Genomic DNA, 10,000 nt, shown 5'->3' with positions numbered 1-10,000 from the left:
TTGGCCTATTTCGAGTCCATTGCAGTTGATGTTGGTTCTGCTGCCAGTATTGCATGCTCTAACAAGATTAATGTATTTTTGGTCTACTTTAACCCTATTGAGAGCTCGGGCGATGGCATCGTGTGGGACGGAATCGAACGCTGCAGCCAGGTCCAAGGAGATCAATGTAATTGGGGTACCCTTTTGCCTGTGGTGACGGATCAGGCCTTCGACGGACCAGGTGTTAGCAAAGCATCCGTCGATTTTTGTGAAACCCCGCTGATTATCTGCCAAAGCGATATCACTCAACCGATGGGCCAGAATTTTATTAAAGCAGCGAAGGATGATTGACGAGATGGTTATAGGCCGCCAATTCTTCGCAATCTCTCGATTGTCTGATGTTTTTGGGATAAGTGTTGTTGTATTAAGTTTGAGGCTGTCTGGGATGTCCTCTTGAAGGAGAAATAAGTTAAATAGAAGCGTTAGCTTACATGCAGGAATTTTGCAGAGTTCGATTTTCCCAATGTCGTCTGGGCCGGCAGCTTTGGAACGTAATGACTTTATCACTTGCTTAACCTCATCGATGGTGATTGGTCGGGCGATATTGATTTTGGTATACCGATTGGATGTTGTATTTGGTATACGTGCCTCTGCAAACATGCCGAAGGTCGATTTGTATTGGCTGATGAGGTCGTCTGCTGAGGGTGTAGTCTCGCTGGACGTCCAAGGCTTGTTGTCGAGTAGTCTTTCTGCATAGCCAGAAGGATTGGTGGCATATTCCTTCTGAGCTAGGTGGTATAGGATTTGTTTTCTTTTCCTGTTGCTTGTGGCATTGTTTAGCTTGTTTATAAGGCCTGTATAAGTTTGACGTAATACAGTTCTATCCTTACAATATTTCTCTACGATGGATGAGTAGAGATTGTTCGTCATGCTGGAGAGATTATTGTCGAGGTCGAAATTGGAGACTATGTTAAGATCATCCGAGTCCCAGATGTTGTTGGGCAGATTATGTAAGTAAGATTTAATTTCCGTGTTTAACACAGAACAATCTGACTCGCCGTACGGTAGTTCAGGTGGTATTAACTCCGTAGGTAATGCTTTGTAAGAGGAGACCAGCGCTTGGTATGACGCCAGTTGTCTCCTTTTTTTAATAGCATCAAAAGTTCGGTCGGAGTGATTTAAGAGGTGGTTAATGATGTCTTTGGAACCTAATCCCTCCAGTCCTGCTTCAATTTTTGCTAATTCTTTTTCTTCGTCTTCAGTCCAACCTCTTCGTGCGGTTGACGATTGAGCCTGCAGTTCGCTGTTATATTCTGCTGGATGTTTCTTAGATTGATGTAGTCTAAGGCCTTGATATGTTTGAAATCGTCTGTTGCACGGTATGCATTCATTATTTGGGTTACTAGGCTGTTGTGCTTTAACATTGCAGACTCGACGAATGTGTTGTTGTAGTGATGCTTTGGAGTTGTAACACTTCCCACAGATGTTGCATGGCCATTCGTTGACAGCAACAACTTGCTCTTCGTGTGGCGTGGCCATTGTGGATATTTCACAAGACCGGTTAGTTTATTTTTGGTAATTAAACCACACTTCTAAACGAATAATTTATATTCGCAATACTCTCTTTCTACTGATCGGATGTGCTTTGCTAATTAATAATAGTTAGCCAGGAAATATTGATGGTGAAATACCCCTTTGTATCGAAAGCTGGTGTTTTTGCTCGGTTCTACTCTTCGGAATTATTGAAATAATAGAAAGTGTCTTCACTAGATGTTATTTTGAGGGTGTGAGGTCTTACTGCTAGGTGGCGCAGAATTTTAGTGAAAATTACAACCAGATGTGGATGGTAAAATTATAGTAGCAAAGACCGCAACCGAATTAAATCTCGATAGATGGCGTATAAAATAGCAGAAGCTGGAACCCGGTATTTTGTGTCTAAGGTGTCGGATCAGATACACAAACCGGAAAAGGTGGAATTTCCGGGTAATTTACTCGAGATTATTACCGAAAAGATTTGGGTTCGGAGCTTCACTAATTAATTTTATTCTCGAGGGGAAATTTATCGATTTTAAAAAATTTAAATTCCAAAACTAATCCGTCAGATTTAGAGCAATCCTCGAGCGATTTCACGATTTTTTGGTGGCAACTGACAGATAAAATGTCAGGCTAGGGGGCACTTTTAGTATTTCTGGTGACAGATGGCTGGGGGCTATGGAAAATGGCTTTAAACTTTGGTGGTGAAAAAGGTGAAAAAGGGGGTGAATTAGGTGGATTTTTCACAGAATCAAGGGAAATTATTACAACAAAAACAATTTTGAGATGGAATTTTATGTGGATCGTATGTGGACGATGTCGTCTCTTATGCTTTTTTTTCCGAAATTCTCTCCCGAATCAATTTATTTTTTTATTTCACAAATGCAATTCAAAAAAATTAAAACACAAATTGTGAGCTAACGCGGTGGTCTTATTGCTTGATTTTTGTTTTAAAATGACGGGGGTGACCTTATGTAAACTTTTCCGAGTTTTTATTTTTCCAATACGAGCTAGAACTAATATTAATTTCACTTTTTGACGGAGCGATTTGATACACGTCCGCACACCAATACTATTAAAAGAGTCATAGTTACTCCCGCCGTTTACCCGCGCTTACTTGAATTTCTTCACTTTGACATTCAGAGCACTGGGCAGAAATCACATTGTGTCAACACCCGTTAGGGCCATCACAATGCTTTGTTTTAATTAGACAGTCGGATTCCCCAAGTCCGTGCCAGTTCTGAATTGATTGTTAATTGATAGTCGTTATAAATCAAAAGAACATACCTTGCGATATATCTTAAGATTTTTAGCAAGAAAATTCCACAATTGGTTACGTAAACTACTATCCGGGGAACAAAATTCAAGAATTTTTATTTACCCAGAACGAGTACATAAACCATGTTATTGCTTCCAATTCAAGCCCGACTATCTCAATCTTCAGAGCCAATCCTTATCCCGAAGTTACGGATCTAATTTGCCGACTTCCCTTACCTACATTATTCTATCGACTAGAGACTCTTCACCTTGGAGACCAGCTGCGGATATCGGTACGGCCTGTTGAGAAGTTTGCGTAATCCCACCATAAATTTTCAAGGTCCGAGGAGAAAATATCGACACAACAGTAAATGTCATGCTCTTCTAGTCCATCTACCATATCTCTCTTCGAAAGACTTCCATGGTAGTACGACTATAAAACAGAAAAGAAAACTCTTTCGATATCTCTCGACGGCTTCTTTATGGTCGTTCCTGTTGCCAGGATGAGCAAAAAGCCCATTTTTAATAACAAACGGATACTCAACAGGTTACGGAATTGGAACCGTATTCCCTTTCGTTCAAAATTTATCAAGTGTTTTAAATATTTATTTTTGTATTTTTTATTTCATATAATAATAATATATATTTTTGTATTTTTAATTTTTTATTTTAATATTTTTTTTTATATACTTTTGTATATTTTTTTTATTTATATTTGCTCATATATTTTTTTTTATATTTTTTTTTTTTTTTTTTTAATAACATAATATATATATTTTTGTAATTTATTAAAATGTTTTTTTAATTTTTATTTTTTATTTTTTATAACTTGAAAATTTTCAGCTTTCGCCTTGAACTTAGGACCGACTAACTCGTGATCAACCACTGTTCACACGAAACCCTTCTCCACTTCAGTCCTCCAAGGTCTCATTCGATTATTTGCTACTACCACCAAGATCTGTACCAATAGCGGCTCCATGCAGGCTTACGCCAAACACTTCTAAGCACACCATTGTACCCTCCTACTCACTAAAGTTTCAAAATTTAAATTCAATCAGATCGAAAATAAACCATCTACTTTAGCGATAATGTATAGGTATACAACTTAAGCGCCATCCATTTTAAGGGCTAGTTGCTTCGGCAGGTGAGTTGTTACACACTCCTTAGCGGATTCCGACTTCCATGGCCACCGTCCTGCTGTTTTAAGCAACCAACGCCTTTCATGGTATCTGCATGAGTTGTTAATTTTGGCACCTTAACATTATGTTTGGTTCATCCCACAGCGCCAGTTCTGCTTACCAAAAGTGGCCCACTGGGCACAATATATCACAACCAAAACCTTCATATCAAGAAAGGCTAGGTTCTTACCCATTTAAAGTTTGAGAATAGGTTAAGATCGTTTCGACCCTAAGGCCTCTAATCATTCGCTTTACCAGATAAGATTATTTTATATAATTTTTAATTGCACCAGCTATCCTGAGGGAAACTTCGGAGGGAACCAGCTACTAGATGGTTCGATTAGTCTTTCGCCCCTATACTCAATTCTGACAATCGATTTGCACGTCAGAACTGTTTCGGTCTTCCATCAGGGTTTCCCCTGACTTCAACCTGATCAAGTATAGTTCACCATCTTTCGGGTCACAGCATATATGCTCAAGGTACGCTCTAGTTAGAGGCATAAATAATATAAATATCATTATGCATAACTGTATAGAACGCCCCGGGATTGAATAAATAATTCATAACAAATTATAAACTAATCCCATTAAATTAAGTTAAGTTAATTATGCCATTGGGTTTTATTAAAAATACCCAATGACTTGCACATATGTTAGACTCCTTGGTCCGTGTTTCAAGACGGGTCCCGAAGGTATCCTGAATCTATCGCATTGTTAATCATAAAAGTGCATACAATATAAATAAACAAATCAATAGATCTATTTACCATTGTAAAATTCCGAAAAATTTAAGCACAATATATAATTATATCTGTCAATGATTTATCAAATCCAAAACATTTATTTTATGTTGAAAATCCGAAGATAAACAATTTGAATAAACTTAAGTAATGGATCTTATGATAAATATTTATTACATTAACAGATTACAATGTCCTTATATGGAAAAATTGCACACTATTGTTAAAATATTTTTTATATATTTTTATATTAGTATTGAATTTTCCATAATGGATATTCAGGTTCATCGGGCTTAACCTCTAAGCAGTTTCACGTACTATTTAACTCTCTATTCAGAGTTCTTTTCAACTTTCCCTCACGGTACTTGTTTACTATCGGTCTCATGGTTATATTTAGTTTTAGATGGAGTTTACCACCCACTTAGTGCTGCACTATCAAGCAACACGACTCTTTGGAAACACCTTCTAGTAATCATTAACGTTATACGGGCCTGGCACCCTCTATGGGTAAATGGCCTCATTTAAGAAGGACTTAAATCGTTAATTTCTCATACTAGATTATAGATGTTCCATACACTGCATCCCATATTTGCCATAAAGACAAAATGGCTTAGTGCTGAACTGATTTCTTTTCGCTCGCCGCTACTAAGAAAATCCTTGTTAGTTTCTTTTCCTTCCCTCATTAATATGCTTAAATTCGGGGAGTTATCTCATATGAGTTGAGGTTGCTTAACACTTTTTATTTGCTTAATAATTTTATATACTCAATTCAAAATATTTTTTATATATCGATCATTTCAGCCATTTTATCAATTCAAGTAGAATGCCTCAATTGCCAAATTATATTATGACAACGATCTGCAATGTTAGAAATTTTTATATACTAACATCCTCTAAAAAATAGATAAAACGAACTTACTGTCGCTCGATATTATTTTGAGGTATATATTATATTTTAATATTATGAATTTTTACAAATCCAATAATATAACATGCGCATTTGATAAATCAAAAGCAGCTTATTTAGCATAGTATCACAACCCTCAACCATATGTAGTCCAAGCAGCACTTCAAAATTAATTAAAGTACATAACAGCATGGACTGCTATATGCGTTCAAAATGTCGATGTTCATGTGTCCTGCAGTTCACACGATGACGCACAGTTTGCTGCGTTCTTCATCGACCCATGAGCCAAGTGATCCACCGCTTAGAGTATTATTATTTTTTTATTTTATATTTAGTCAATTTTTTTTTTTAAGAAATAAAAATTTATTTCTTTTTATATTTTATGTATTTTTTTTATGTTGCGAATGTCCAATTCCAAAGAATCGTTAACTTATAAATTTCTTTTAAAGAAATCTAAGTACAACATTTTTATACATTTTTATTTTTATATATATATATCGTTACAACTTATGCTATGCGTTTTAGCCGGATAGTACCGGGATATTGTCCAAGTACGACACCTTTAGGGGTTAATTCGTCGCAACGTATACACGCCACGCCGAAGGGCGGGTTTTTACACCCAGGAGGATATTACCCCGAAGGGTACGACACCTTTGTTTTTTCGACTTTTGCTCTAGCAAGTTTGTTTATGCATATATATATTTTCATAAGCGTCACTATTTCGATGACGATGACAATTGGCTACCATTTAAATATTTTGTTCATATTTTTTTTTGAAAAAAAAAGACCGAATGCATTACTTATAGTAATACACCCAGTCTAATTTGTTTTTGTATTTTGGTTATAACGTCACTATTTAGATGACAACACCATTTGGCTACGATTTAAATATTTTGTTCATATTTTTTTTTGAAAAAAAAAGACTGAATGCATTACTTATAGTAATACACCCAGTCTAATTTGTTTTTGTATTTTGGTTATAACGTCACTATTTAGATGACAACACCATTTGGCTACCATTTAAATATTTTGTTCATATTTTTTTTTGAAAAAAAAAGACCGAATGCATTACTTATAGTAATACACCCAGTCTAATTTGTTTTTGTATTTTGGTTATAACGTCACTATTTAGATGACAACACCATTTGGCTACGATTTAAATATTTTGTTCATATTTTTTTTTGAAAAAAAAAGACCGAATGCATTACTTATAGTAATACACCCAGTCTAATTTGTTTTTGTATTTTGGTTATAACGTCACTATTTAGATGACAACACCATTTGGCTACCATTTAAATATTTTGTTCATATTTTTTTTTGAAAAAAAAAGACCGAATGCATTACTTATAGTAATACACCCAGTCTAATTTGTTTTTGTATTTTGGTTATAACGTCACTATTTAGATGACAACACCATTTGGCTACGATTTAAATATTTTGTTCATATTTTTTTTTGAAAAAAAAAAGACTGAATGCATTACATATAGTAACACACCCAGTCTAATTTGTTTTTGTATATTGGCTAAAAACGTCACTATTTAGATGACGACACCATTTGGCTACCATTTAAATATTTTGTTCATATTTTTTTTTTGAAAAAAAAAGACTGAATGCATTACTTATAGTAACACACCCAGTCTATTTTGTATTTGTTTTTTTTTTATTATATATATATCGTTACAACTTATGCTATGCGTTTTAGCCGGATAGTACCGGGATATTGTCCAAGTACGACACCTTTAGGGGTTAATTCGTCGCAACGTATACACGCCACGCCGAAGGGCGGGTTTTTACACCCAGGAGGATATTACCCCGAAGGGTACGACACCTTTGTTGTTCGACTTTTGCTATAGCAAGTTTGTTTATTCATATATATATTTTCATAAGCGTCACTATTTCGATGACGATGACAATTGGCTACCGTTTAAATACTTTGTTCTTAATTTTTTTTGAAAAAAAAAGACTGAATGCATTACTTATAGTAACACACCCAGTCTAATTTGTATTTGTATTTTTACTTCTTTTGAAGTATTCTTTTTTGTATTTGTTTATATATTTATTGTATATTTTATACATTTTGTACCATAATTGTACATTTTTATTTTTATATTTTATTTTTCTTTTTTATATATATTAAATATATATAAATTTTATTTTATTGGAAAAATCACGTTAATGATCCTTCCGCAGGTTCACCTACGGAAACCTTGTTACGACTTTTACTTCCTCTAAACCATCAAGTTTGGTCAACTTCTGCGAAACAACCGTAACACGTTAGCGTCACAGTGATCACGTCCGGAGACCTCACTAAATAATTCAATCGGTAGTAGCGACGGGCGGTGTGTACAAAGGGCAGGGACTTAATCAATACGAGTTAATGACTCGCACTTACTAGGAATTCCAAGTTCATGTGAACAGTTTCAGTTCACAATCCCAAGCATGAAAGTGGTTCAGCGGTTTACCCGGACCTCTCGGTCTAGGAAATACACGTTGATACTTTCATTGTAGCGCGCGTGCAGCCCAGGACATCTAAGGGCATTCCAGACCTGTTATTGCTCAATCTCATTATTGCTAGACGCAATTTGTCCATTTAAGAAGCTAGTGTCCTTATAATGGGACAAACAAACAGGTACGACTCCACTAACATAAACACATTCAAACACAATTATATTTTACTATATTCATGAATGAAGGCTATGAAAGCTTCAACATCATAATCCTGAAAGCATCTATTTAATATATTTGAGTCTCGTTCGTTATCGGAATTAACCAGACAAATCACTCCACGAACTAAGAACGGCCATGCACCACCACCCATAGATTCGAGAAAGAGCTATCAATCTGTCTTACACGCTTATGTTCGGACCTGGTAAGTTTTCCCGTGTTGAGTCAAATTAAGCCGCAGGCTCCACTCCTGGTGGTGCCCTTCCGTCAATTCCTTTAAGTTTCAGCTTTGCAACCATACTTCCCCCGGAGCCCAAAAGCTTTGGTTTCCCGGGAAGCGACTGAGAGAGCCATAGAAGTAGCTACACCCAATTGCTAGCTGGCATCGTTTATGGTTAGAACTAGGGCGGTATCTGATCGCCTTCGAACCTCTAACTTTCGTTCTTGATTAATGAAAACATCTTTGGCAAATGCTTTCGCTTAAGTTAGTCTTACGACGGTCCAAGAATTTCACCTCTCGCGTCGTAATACTAATGCCCCCAATCTGCTTCTATTAATCATTACCTCTTGATCTAAAAACCAATGAAAGTAGATCAGAAGTCTTATTTCATTATTCCATGCACAAAATATTCAGGCATTTGGAGCCTGCTTTAAGCACTCTAATTTGTTCAAAGTAATTGTAACGGCCCACAACAGCACTCGATGAAGAGCACTGAAGCAGGTTTTAATAGGAGGAATACATAATGGTACATAAGTATCATAAATGTATAAGAACTCCACCGATAATACGCTTGCATACATAAGGTAATGTACAATCCACAATTGTAGTTGTACTACCCGTATGAAGCACAAATTCAACTACGAACGTTTTAACCGCAACAACTTTAATATACGCTATTGGAGCTGGAATTACCGCGGCTGCTGGCACCAGACTTGCCCTCCAATTGGTCCTTGTTAAAGGATTTAAAGTGTACTCATTCCAATTACAGGGCCTCGGATATGAGTCCTGTATTGTTATTTTTCGTCACTACCTCCCCGAACTGGGAGTGGGTAATTTACGCGCCTGCTGCCTTCCTTAGATGTGGTAGCCGTTTCTCAGGCTCCCTCTCCGGAATCGAACCCTGATTCCCCGTTACCCGTAGCAACCATGGTAGTCCTAGATACTACCATCAATAGTTGATAGGGCAGACATTTGAAAGATCTGTCGTCGGTACTAGACCATACGATCGGCAAATTATCTAGAGTTCAACCATTATAACGATTTCCGAAGAAATCGCTTGGTTTTAGCCTAATAAAAGCACACGTTCCAAAAGGTCCGTGTTTATATTGCATGTATTAGCTCTAGAATTACCACAGTTATCCAAGTAACTGTTAACGATCTAATAAACCATAACTGATATAATGAGCCTTTTGCGGTTTCACTTTTAATTCGTGTGTACTTAGACATGCATGGCTTAATCTTTGAGACAAGCATATAACTACTGGCAGGATCAACCAGAATAATGTTATAATATTTTATTTTTAATATTATTTGAAATTTTGAAAAATAACATCAATCTCCTCTCAATAAATCCAATGATAAAGTTTTTATTTTTTTTTTTTTTATTTATTTATATTTATACATACTTTTTGTTTTATATCCTCCCTAATAGGGATAATTATTATTTTATTTTTTTTACCAACACAATTTTTATTTGTATATATTTTTTGGTAAATTTATTTTTATTTTTATTTATTTGTAT

The 10,000-nt window shown here is 35.8% G+C and overlaps 2 non-coding genes and 1 pseudogene across 2 annotated transcripts; all 3 read right to left on the bottom strand.

Moving 5' to 3' along the window:
* Positions 1-5,415, bottom strand: part of LOC129920815 (large subunit ribosomal RNA) — an 8,544-nt pseudogene extending 3,129 nt beyond the window's left edge.
* A 309-nt stretch (positions 5,416-5,724) lies between these two features.
* On the bottom strand, positions 5,725-5,903 carry LOC129920802 (5.8S ribosomal RNA). The gene has a single exon (XR_008773357.1). It is a non-coding gene; the product is annotated as a 5.8S ribosomal RNA (ribosomal RNA).
* Positions 5,904-7,767: 1,864 nt separating this feature from the next.
* On the bottom strand, positions 7,768-9,759 carry LOC129920865 (small subunit ribosomal RNA). The gene has a single exon (XR_008773400.1). It is a non-coding gene; the product is annotated as a small subunit ribosomal RNA (ribosomal RNA).
* Positions 9,760-10,000: the final 241 nt, after the last annotated feature.

This window comes from Episyrphus balteatus, assembly GCF_945859705.1.
Source record: "Episyrphus balteatus chromosome X unlocalized genomic scaffold, idEpiBalt1.1 SUPER_X_unloc_1, whole genome shotgun sequence".
In the NCBI taxonomy this organism is placed as follows: domain Eukaryota; kingdom Metazoa; phylum Arthropoda; class Insecta; order Diptera; family Syrphidae; genus Episyrphus; species Episyrphus balteatus.
This window is presented reverse-complemented; position numbering and strand designations above follow the sequence as displayed.